The 12474-nt window shown below is 43.2% G+C and overlaps 1 protein-coding gene across 1 annotated transcript in view; it reads right to left on the reverse strand.

Annotated features, from left to right (window-relative positions):
- DESI2 (desumoylating isopeptidase 2) overlaps window positions 1-12474 on the reverse strand; it is a 234368-nt gene that overhangs the window by 89292 nt on the left and 132602 nt on the right. The gene's annotated exons all lie outside the window — the stretch shown is intronic.

The raw sequence follows: 12474 nt of genomic DNA on the forward strand, positions 1-12474 counted from the left end.
AAAGAAAAGGGCGGTGCGGAACTACCAAATATGTATGGCTATCAAACAGTTATTTGGGAACTATGAATATGCATTATATACGGTCAAAGTTATTCCCTGAAAAAGACTTCGTAACCCCCAACACCCCTTTAAAATTCCTACATTCCCATGATCTAATATCATTTATGCTTAATATGCATATCCTTAGTGTTTAGTATAAAATCATGATACTGTACAGGGACTACACCTGCTGAACAACAGTTCAAATTGCATCGGATAAACCTGACCAAGCATGGTGTGTTCCCCTTGTGCAAACGCTATCTAAATTCAAACATCCCAATATGAAATTCCATTTATTTTTCAAACTCAATGATTTCCTTACCAAACTGATATTGCTACTTGCCACACCTAACTATGATTTGGGGTTATTATACTGAGAAAGGGTCATTTGCGTCCTTCCTCATCTAAAAGTTGGTTCAAAGACCACAACCGAATTTTCAGAATAGTAAGGAGGGATGAGGTAAGGAACTTCACCCATCACTTCCTAGAATCTTGATGATTAGCAATAGCTGGATGCGTGTAAATAGCTTTTGACACATAAAATATCCAAGCTAATTCTTTTGCAAGTCATTTTATTAGTTGGTATCCAAATTAGAAGTCCCACAAGGTATATGTATAGAAAGTATTACATTCATACCCCTGTTAGCATACTCAGAGATACAGAGGTACTTAGTTTGATATGATGCTTGAAAGTTACAAACAAGATTGTGGCAAAATATATTTTTATGCATGCCAGTGGTTGTAGGTTTGTTAAACACACAGGCGTGGTGGTAAACTGCTGAATAAGTCCCATTTTAATAGTAACAATGAGAAACTACTCTCTAGCGAGATCAATCTAAACCCACAGGTTTCTAAAGCATCTTCGCTTTAGGGACAGTATGATGATTTTGTGTAAGGAATATGCTACTTACTAGTATGCATCTGTTCTTGGCATAGAGGGCTGCAGAGTGGTACATTATGAATAGATCGCCATCTGGTGTTGGGCTCGGATGATTGCACTTTGTTTTTCTCTTGGAGAGTCTTTTGTAGCTTGGTGACTCCTCCTTTGGTTGGTAGTGCGCATGGGCATCGGCTCCATCCTTAGATTGTTTTGCCATAGTAGGGTTAGATGGAGTAGTATGATAGAATACAGATAGGAATGCCCATGTAAGTGTATCTAAATAAGATAATGTTGGAACAGACACAGGTTTCCGGGGAGGCTGGGAGGGCATGTACCACTCTGCAGCCCTCTATGCCAAGAACAGATGCATACTAGTAAGTAGCATATTCCGTTCGAGGCATATGGGCTGCAGATGGTACATTATGAATAGACTATACAGCAGTTCTCTCCCTAGCGGTGGTTGCCCGTGTCTGTTGCAACTGTCTGAAATAAAGTCTTTAATACAGCTTGTCCCACTCTAGCTTGTTGTGTTGTGTGCACATCTACACAATAGTGCTTTGTGAAGGTGTGCGGTGTAACCCAGGTAGCTGCTTTGCATATGTCATCTAGTGGAATGTTTCCCAAAAATGCCATAGATGCTCCTAGTTTACGTGTAGAGTGAGCTCTAGGAGGAACAGTTAATGTTCTCTTTGCTTTTAAGTAGCATATTTGAATACATTTTACAATCCATCTGGCAATGCCCGCTTTAGAGATGGGATTGCCCTTATGTGTAGGAGAAAACGCAACAAATAGCTGTTTTGTCTTTCTGAAAGTTTGTGTTCTTTCTATATAGTACAATATTGCTCTTCTGACATCCAATGTATGTAGGGCCCTTTCCGCTACTGTTTGTGGTTTTGGAAAGAAAACCGGTAATTCCACTGACTGATTGATGTGGAATGCAGAAATTACCTTTGGTAGGAATTTTGGGTTTGTTCTAAGAACCACTTTATTTTGGTGTAACTGTATGAATGGTTCTTGAATCGTAAAAGCCTGCAACTCACTTACTCTTCTAAGTGACGTGATAGCTATGAGGAAGGCCACCTTCCATGTGAGGAATTGTATTTCACACCTATGCATAGGTTCAAAGGGTGGCCCCATTAGTCTGGTAAGTACTATGTTGAGATTCCAGACTGGGGAAGGTGGTCGTCTTGGTGGAATGACTCTTTTGAGTCCCTCCATGAAAGCTTTAATTGCTGGTACTTTAAACAGGGAAAGATGTTGCCTGTTTTGTAGGTACGCCGCTATAGCTGCGAGATGAACTCTGATAGAGGTGTATGCTAAGTTACATTGCTGCAAGTGTAGTAAATAGCAAATGATCTGTTTAGTGGATGCGTCCAGAGGGTTGATGTGCTTACTGTTACAGTGTATAGCAAACCTCTTCCACTTTGCTGCATAGCATGCTCTGGTGGTAGGACGTCTTGCTTGTTTAATGATTTCCATACATTCTGGTGGTAAATCTAAATATCCAAACTCTATGACCTCAGGAGCCAGATCGCTAGGTTCAATTGTTTGGGATCTGGGTGCATTATTTCTCCATGGTTCTGTGTAAGATGCATGGGTAATAATCTTAGCTTTTGATGTGGCACCTGTGAGAGTTGTAGTAGTGTGGTGAACCACGGCTGTCTTGCCCACGTGGGTGCCACTAGTATCATTGTCATTGAGTGCTGCTGCAGTTTCCGAACCACTAACGGAATTAGTGGGAGAGGGGGGAAAGCGTAAGCAAATCTGTTGGACCAATTTATCCATAGTGCATTGCCCTGGGACCGTTGGTGTGGGTACCTGGATGCGAAGAGTTGGCATTTTGCGTTCTGATGATTGGCAAACAGATCTATCTCTGGTTGCCCCCATCTCTGGAAGAATGGCTGCAGTATTTGGTCGTGCAGTTCCCATTCGTTTACTTGTTCTGACTGTCTGCTTAGGATGTCTGCTATCTGATTTTGAACTCCTGGTAGGTGTTCTGCTAACAGATAGATCTTTTGAGGAATGGCCCATCTCCAAATGTCCTGTGCTACTTTGGATAGTTGGAGAGAGTGTGTCCCCCCCTGTTTTTGAATATAATACATTGCAGTCATGTTGTCTGTTCTGATCAGGGCTGCCTTGTTTGTTATTTGCATTTGGAAAGCTTTTAGTGCTAGAAATACCGCTAATAGTTCCAGGTAGTTGATGTGCAGTTTCTTTTGCTGCACACTCCACTTCCCCTGCACTGTGTATTTGTCCATATGCGCTCCCCATCCGGAGAGCGATGCGTCCGCTGTTATTATCACTTGTATTTACAACAAGGGGTGGTGAGGGACAGAGTCTCTGAATTAAGCAGAAAGCTCTCACCCAGTCAAGAGATCAGGGCTAGATCCAACACCGTTTTTTAGCTCACTGCACCATCCCAGTTTCAGAACCTGGCTGTATGCAAATTAGTCTGTTCCTGTCCCAGTGCATGATGGGAACAGGGCAAACCAAACTACAAAAGCCAATTCTTACACTGGGAAGGAAACAAGCTCCCGGGGACCGGTTTCTGGCATTACAGCCGTCTTCGGCCCGGTTTGCTTGAATCCTGATGGTGCAATGAGCGGTCTGCTTAATTCAGACACTCTGTTCATCACCACCCCCTTTTCTGAATCGTTTTTGGCCACTATAGGTGTGGCAGGGTATACTCAGACATGAGTCCCTTTCTCACTGCTCCATCAGGATTCAAGCAAGCCGGGCCGAAGACGGCTGAAATGCCAGAAACCGGTCCCCGGTAGCTTGTCTCCTTTCTGGTGAAGAATTGGCTTGGTAGTTTAGTCTGCCCTGTTCCCATGATGCACTGGGCCAGGGACAGACTGATTTGCATATAGCCAGGTTCTGAGCTGGGATGGGGCAGTGAGATAAATAACGGTGATGGATCAAGCCCTGATCTTTGGACTGGGTAAGAGTGGTCTGCTTAATTCAGACACTCTGTTCATCACCACCCCCTTTTCTGAATCGTTTTTGGCCACTATAGGTGTGGCAGGGTATACTCAGACATGAGTCCCTTTCTCACTGCTCCATCAGGATTCAAGCAAGCCGGGCCGAAGACGGCTGAAATGCCAGAAACCGGTCCCCGGTAGCTTGTCTCCTTTCTGGTGAAGAATTGGCTTGGTAGTTTAGTCTGCCCTGTTCCCATGATGCATTGGGCCAGGGACAGACTGATTTGCATATAGCCAGGTTCTGAGCTGGGATGGGGCAGTGAGATAAATAACGGTGATGGATCAAGCCCTGATCTTTGGACTGGGTAAGAGTGGTCTGCTTAATTCAGACACTCTGTTCATCACCACCCCCTTTTCTGAATCGTTTTTGGCCACTATAGGTGTGGCAGGGTATACTCAGACATGAGTCCCTTTCTCACTGCTCCATCAGGATTCAAGCAAGCCGGGCCGAAGACGGCTGAAATGCCAGAAACCGGTCCCCGGTAGCTTGCCTCCTTTCTGGTGAAGAATTGGCTTGGTAGTTTAGTCTGCCCTGTTCCCATGATGCACTGGGCCAGGGACAGACTGATTTGCATATAGCCAGGTTCTGAGCTGGGATGGGGCAGTGAGATAAATAACGGTGATGGATCAAGCCCTGATCTTTGGACTGGGTAAGAGCGGTCTGCTTAATTCAGACACTCTGTTCATCACCACCCCCTTTTCTGAATCGTTATTATCACTTGTGGAATCGGTTCTAGGAACAACCGTCCTTTGGAAATGTTTGTTGTGTTCCACCACTTCAGAGAGCGATGCGTACGGTCGTCTACCAACACCAGATCTGTAATCTGACCTTGAGCCTGATTCCACTGTGTCGCTAGACACTCCTGTAGTGGACGCATTTGTAGTCTGGCATGTGGTATTAGCAGTATGCAGGAGGACATCATGCCTAACAGTTGCATAAACACTTGTGCTGGTAGTGAGTGTTGTGGTTGAAATCTTTGTATTAACCCGACCATTGTTTGTATCCTGATCGGATTGGGGTATGCTATTGCTCTTTCTGTGTCTATAGTAGCCCCCAGGTATTGCTGAATCTTGTTTGGTTGCAGGTGTGATTTTTTGTAGTTCACCGTAAACCCTAGGTGGTGCAGCAATTGGATTGTCTTCTGTGTGTTGTGAAGACATTCTTCTTGTGACTTGGCCTTTATTAACCAGTCGTCCAAGTAGGGGAAGACATGTATTTGTTGTCTTCTTAGGTGTGCTGCCACCACAGCTAGGCATTTTGGTGCCGTTGTGACCCCGAACGGAAGGACTTTGAATTGATAATGTTGTCCTTCCACTACAAACCTTAGGTATTTTCTGTGGGCTTTGTGAATTGGGATATGAAAGTAAGCGTCTTTTAGATCCAGTGTAGAAAGAAAGTCCTTTCTTCAGTAAAGGGAGTACCTGTTGGAGCGTGACCATGTGGAAATGTTCCGAATTTATGTATGCATTGAGAGGTCTGAGGTCCAAGATTGGTCTTAGGGACCCGTCTTTTTTGGGGATTAGGAAGTATAGGGAGTATACTCCTGTCCCTTGTTGATGTTTTGGAACCTTCTCTATTGCATGCTTTTGTAGCAGTGCTAGTACTTCTTCCTTTAACAATGTCAGATGATCTTGACTCATTGGACGCTGTTTGGGGGGGGTGTTTGGTGGGGTAGCTGTGAGTTCTAGGCAATAACCATGTTGGATAATCTGTCTCACCCACTTGTCTGATGTGATGTCTTCCCAGACAGGTAGGAACTGTGATAGACGTCCCCCGACCGGTGTTATGTGGTCTGGGGGAAGTTCTATGAAGTCATTGTTTTGGGGTTGAGGCGTTGCGGTTGTTATTATTTCCGCGGCCTCTACCCTTGTTGTTGTTACCCCTGTAACTACCTCTTGAATTACCTTTGGGTGATGTAGGTGTGAAAGAGGTGGATTGCTGATTTGTTCCTGTATTTTTTGAGCCTCCTCTATAGGTGGATCTACGAAAGGAACCTCTTTGTGTTGGCTGTTGCAATGCTCCCATTGACTTAGCCGTTTCTGTATCTTTTTTCATTTTTTCTAAGGTTTCATCTGTGCTTGAACCAAAAAGTGTCTTTTGATCAAATGGTTGGTTCAATAAGGACGTTTGTACTTCCTGTTTGAATCCTGAGATTCTAAGCCATGCATGTCTCCTTAACATGACACTGGTGTTGATGGATCTTGCTGCAGTGTCTGCTGCGTCTAGGGCGCACTTAATGGAAGTATTAGTTATTATTTTTCCTTCCTGTATTAACTGATCTGCCTTTTTCTGATGTTCTTTGGGGAGATGTGTGATGAGTTTTTCTAATTCATCATAATGTGCCCTGTCATAACGTGCAAGTAGTGCCTGTGTATTGGCTATACGCCAGCTATTTGCCGCTTTTGATGCTACTCTCTTGCCTGATGCATCTATTAATTTTGACTCTTTATCAGGTGGAGGAGCCTCTCCTGTAGATAATGAGTTCGCTCTTTTACGAGCGTTTGAAACTACAAGCGAGTCCAGAGGTACCTGCCCTTTGATAAATATTGGATCCTTTGGAGCCGCCTTATATTTTTTATCAATTCTTGGGTTTAACACCCTAGCCCTCACTGGGTCTTTGAATATTTCTTCTGTGTGACTGAGAAGACCCTTCAGCATAGGAAGAGTACCTGATGTTCTTTGTGCATTAGGTAGCGTCTCTAATAGGAAGTCCTCTATTTGAGGTTCTGTATGTATATCTACTTTATGATATTTTGCTGCCCTATTAATGAGCTGTACAAACCCTGTGTTATCATCAGGTGGTGAAGGCTTTGAGGGATATAACTCTGGGTCGTTGTCCTCCTCTGACCCTACGTTATAATTTTCCCATGGGTCATCCTCATCTGGGATGGTTTCATCATCCCCTTGAGGTTCTCCCTCCCCTGGATCACTGTCTACATCAGACTGAGGTGTAGATGGTCTTGGTGTGGAAGGTGCAGGAATATTTGGCATAGTGTGAGGAATAGGAGAAGAGGGTGTGACTTTAGGTCGAGGAGAAGCAGGAGGAGTTGTATTTGTCCCCAGTGTTCTCTTTTTTGAAGGAAGAGATTTGTCTTCTATCTGTTCATTCTTTCTCTTCTTCGTCACTACTTTGCCAGTTTGCGGATCGATAAACAAAATCTTTTGTTTGGGATCTGTCTGCTGCTCCTGAATCGGTACCGAAGGCCTTGGTTCCGAAAGGTGCTTATGTTTTCGATCGTCAATGTTCGGTGTTTTCGGCACTGAGTGTTTACTCGATTCCGACTTCCTCGGTGTCGAGTGAGTCTTCGACGTCGAATCATGTTTCTGTTTCGACATGGAATGTTTCGATGCCGAGCTTTCCCTTGCATGAAGCTTCGGTGTCGAAGTCGATGTCGACCGTTTCTCGGATCCGACATGGTGGGAGGCCGAGTGTTTCGGTTTCAGTTTCGGTTTCGTTGCCGGGCCCGAAGGCGGGGCGTCGGAAACTTTTTTCTGCGGTTTGACCGGGCTCGAAGGCGGGGTCATTACCACACGGGGTCTGTTTTTTGGTAAGGGGACGTCGTCACTCACGGTTGGTTGCACGTCGAGTTCTTCGACATCCGACTCGTCCCCTTCCGGCCCCGACTGATCCTCATGATCCTCTTCTTCCTCAAGTTGCTAGTCTCCGAACAGCTCCGGGATCGCCTCCGACTGCATTCTGGAAACCTCGTGTCTTCGAGCTCGACGATTTCTAATAGTCGACTTGGAGGAGAATGCTGCGCAGGCTTCGCAGTCCCTGGATTCGTGTTCAGGCGATAGGCAGAGGTTGCACACCTCGTGTAGGTCCTTGTGTGGGAACTTAGCACCACACGTTGGACATTTCTTGAATGGAGTCCTTTCCATGGACTCCGGGCTTGACTGCGTCGAGAAAGGCCTCCTGTTCGTCGACGTAGATCAAAGTTTTTTCTTCGATGTTGAAGTCGAAACACGCCGGAATGGAAATGAAACGCGTTCGATAACAATACAGTCGAATTGGAAAGGGAATACGCGCCGATAAGTCACTTCTATTCGAAGTCGATCTGGAGCGTCTCAATCCTCATCCGAACCCGATGGCGGAAAAAAACAATCTAAGGATGGAGCCGATGCCCATGCGCACTACCAACCCAAGGAGGAGTCACCAAGCTACAAAAGACTCTCCAAGAGAAAAACAAAGTGAAATCATCCGAGCCCAACACCAGATGGCGATCTATTCATAATGTACCATCTGCAGCCCATATGCCTCGAACACGGGTATTCAACATGTGTATTCACTTATGTGTTGCAGCCCAGGAACACACTGTCCTCCACTCGTTCTGAATGACGATGTGCAGCTATATAGCCATCAAATACATGTTTCCTCCTAATGGTTTCTTTCTATTAAACGTTTCTTCTTGTTCTTCATTGCTGTATTCTATTTTCTAGTTCTGAAGTTGCTGGTAGCTCCTGGCTTGCTACTGCTAGTTTATATAAAGTCACACTTTAATCTGGGTTCTTCCACTGCAAATAACTGAACTGTGCTGAAGTATATTTTAATCTTCACTGAAATTGTTAACTCCCGATGCCCTACTAATATGTTGTTGGTGGCCTAGGTTATTACTTATGCAGTTGTGCAATCATACTATTTTGAGTTTATAGTACACGCTCATTGCAGGATTCGAGATTTAAAAAATAATAATGATCTTTTAAGTGATAATCGAAGCAAAGCCACTGCATGAATTTAACATCTATTGTCAGCTAATTTGGTTGTTGAGCATGACCTGAATGTTCGATAAAGCATGGCAGAGTGCATTGTCTAAATGCTGGGGACAGTTTTACAGACATCAGTCTCCTTTTGATCGCGCCAGACTTTTGGAGTATACATTAGAATGTCTATGGGAAAAAGTTCAGGGTGTAGATGGAAGGCCTCCCTCGATAGGCTTCAATCGCAGGTTCAATTTCATAAAATGAAATTGTAGGCATATTGAAAGGATTAGGTTGAGAAGGGCAGGATGGTTGTTTCAACTCATGTATGAGTTTGGAGGATCCCACAATCAGAGATCCCTGATTCAGAGTACCCTGCTCCATGGTTTCACACATTGGATGATTTGTTGAAAGATCAAGTGAGCAGTTAATTGCAGAGCTCTGTTGAACACATTCAGGCTATTAGGCCCCAAAGAAACATTTGCCTTTAGTCACAGCAGGCCTTATTAATAGTAAAGAGGTTCTTGATATTTATTCTTATATCTTTTTCAGACTGATGAAGTTTTGTTTTTCTACGTGCATCATCATATTTAATTGGCCTCCGCAGCAATGGCTCATTGGGACCGTTTAAATATTATGCTAAACCATATTTGACTATCAGAGTCCTACCATTAAAAAAAAAGGTTTTAAGAAAGGGAGTTGTGCACGTAAAACCACAGGTCAAATACAAATGATAGGTATTCTTTCCTTCAGATCTTTTCAAGAAGTGGCATTCTCCCAACATGGAGTGAAACTAAACCCAGCTATTATTAAATTGATAAAAAAATGTAAAGAATAAAAAAAGATATACAAATTACTTTTTTTTTCTAAGCAGTAGAAGTGGCGTTTGTATATATTTTTTTAATTCTTGTAGTAGCCCTAAAAGTAACAAAATAGATCTCCACTTAAATTGCATTACATCTAATTTAAAATAGCCCTTTTTAACAGCTTACAGCTTTATGAACAGTGAGCTTTGGGCTACATTGGGCCGCTCAGCAAAACGGTCTGGGAAAGTATAAGCGCAGATGAGCTAAGGTATTAGTTTGCATTTATCAATTTCAAAATACCTTGCAAGGCTGGACTTAAGAATTTGTTAAATATCCGTTTTAACACAAAGGTTAAACTCCCTACACCTGGTGTTTGAATTTTAAAAAGTATTGCCTAGAATAGTGGCACTAGTCTGTCAAGTCCCCAGGTAGTTTTAAGTGGATGCGATTTGAATCTTATGCCATGTCCTTTTATGCATCCCTTTTAAGTCATACAAAATCACACTGTGTTTACTTACTTTAGTTTTGTAAACTGGAACAGTGAAGGGAGTAGAGTGATCTTTGGGGACCAACTGCAGTTAAGGCTTGGTTTAAGATCTGTGCATATGTGCTAAGCATGAGAGGCATCATGGAGATCTGACAATAGCTGTGTGTCAGCGTGGACGATAATTTTGCTTTACACCTCTAATGCACAGAAAACAAAAACAATAAAATAAGCATAGGCAAAGCCAATACGTCTTGTCAATGCGAGGGCTATTTGCGTTGTTAATGTGAATGTCTTTTAGCCATGTTGTATCGCAGCACATCTGCTGTTTAGCATGGTTGAAAGTCACGGAAAAAAGCTGGCCATGCCATTGTGCTTTTTTGTCTGGCAGGAGAGGTGGTACAAGGAACACTACATGGAAGGTGGGGGGTTGGGAGGCACAGCCTGGACTATGTAGCTGAGACCTAAAATGAATGTATCCTTGCCTAATGCAACTGTTGTTCATGTAAAGTACTTAAATGCCTTTCGGGTCGAGTCTGCACTATAGAAAACATCAGAAGGGGGAGGCGGGAAGGGAGTCTGGGATCTGGTCGCTCCATTTCTATGGCTAGATGACCTAAAAATACACTGGTTTTAAATTCCAGGGTACTTTATTATATTTTGTCATAATAATTTCAAGCCTCAAACCGTGCATGGACTCTGAAAGCTCGAGCCCTTGATGGTTATCTTCCCCCTCAGGGGATTCCTAAGCCTTCCCAGGCTCGCTTAGGCCAGAAGCTTCTCCTCTGGCCTGCCGGACCATGACCGCAATCATCATGGGTGTAGTGACATCCAACTTAGTATGAATACTGTACGGGTGTTGGAATAATAGTGGTTGTTAATGTTCTGTATTTCATACTGAGGCTATTTTCAGCAACTTTGTTGTATACCGGGATTACAAGTTGTAATTTCATAAAGAAATGTGAATCTGATACAGAAAATGACTAATTCCTCAAAAGCCAGCCTTCATCTTGGCCCCGCAGCAGGGCGGATATGTTGAATAGGGCACTCATTAAATACTACTCTGAGGGACACCATCCCACATTAGGATAATGTAACTCAGTAAAACATGTAAAGTTATCCTGCGGCTTCAGGTCACTCGACTTGGCCATCTTCTAAAAAAAAAAAAAAAAAAAAATAATTTATGCTTAAAGCTGCATTTGTACTTTATCCACACTACAAGTTCCAGAATGCACGATTCCTGTGACAAAACAGGGCAATATAGGACTCACTCAAACTAACAATGTTAGTTTTACATGACTGATGTAACTGGAAAATAATGTTCCACAGCAAACGGCATTATTTAGATGTACTTTGCATTCACAACAATAAACAATAGTGCATTACCGAATAGTGCAGTAATTTTGCAACTGCATATTTTTTCTGAACTTTGGTGATGACCCCCCATTTAAAAAAATGGCACACAAAAAATATCCGGGGTGTTTGGTTAAAGACCAACGGGCAGGAGTAAGCGGTGACTGGTGAGTGCTTCTGGCCCTAACTTGCAACAGGAATGGTGGACGGTGGGAGGGGAAAGGAGTGACTGAAAACACAAGCACTCACATCTGCTTAAACACAAATAGAATAGTAGCTTCAAAAACTGGAGTAGCGCATGGACACAAGTACTTGCTTGGTCCATGCTCAAGGGGAGGGCAAAAGACAAGAGGCATGACGCATGCATGCCATGACAAAGGGGAACGAAGGATATAAGATTTTCAAGCTAACAAATAGCAAGTTATGGGAGGGCTGTAAGCCCACTGATTGTTAAGAACATGTCTCAAAGTGACAGCGAATGCGCCGTCTAGTCGAGACCTAAAAAGGTGCATAAGCTGAAATAAGTATTTAACATTGACTTGTCAGCTAACACGCAGAGGGCTCAGCTGGGCTCTTCTATAATTGTGTTTCCAGTAACCTCAGGCTTTTCTTTTACAGAACTTTATGAATCCACACATTGACTACTGCTAATTTAGCAAGATATTTAGGCCAACAGTCCATCAGCCCTAGCACATTCACAGCAGGTAAAACAAAGTAGATACAGGGTGAACAGCTTGTATCACTGGACTAGCTCCCCCAGCTTTGCACTGAGCCGACATTGGGCACGTCATTCTGAAGTAAACAAATGTCCACAGCTCTTCAAAACATTTTCCAATGAAATAAGGACATGCCGTCGTAGCTTACCTGTGAACATTTTAAACAAATATTGCCAGGTCAGTGCCACACTATTTGTGTATTTCTAAAGCAATTTGAACACAAACAAGATATTCATTTAGATGTTGCTTTTGTTATTGATGCTGCGACTGACCGGTGAAAAGGGGTGAAAAAGTTTATTAAAAGCACCCAAAAAATTGAAGTCTTGAGGAACGACACTTCCTGTACCCCGATCGTACACCATAGGTACACTAAAGGAACAATGTCTGCTACAGAAATGACAACAAAATATCAAAAAGTGACCCAAAATACACATTATAAACTAAAGCATGTTGGGTTGCTGATTTACACGTAGCAATATTGCTGGGGTATGTTACAGACTGTGGCAGAATAGACAA

The sequence above is a fragment of the Lissotriton vulgaris genome, chromosome 6 (assembly GCF_964263255.1).
Source record: "Lissotriton vulgaris chromosome 6, aLisVul1.2, whole genome shotgun sequence".
Classification (NCBI taxonomy): Eukaryota; Metazoa; Chordata; class Amphibia; order Caudata; family Salamandridae; genus Lissotriton; species Lissotriton vulgaris.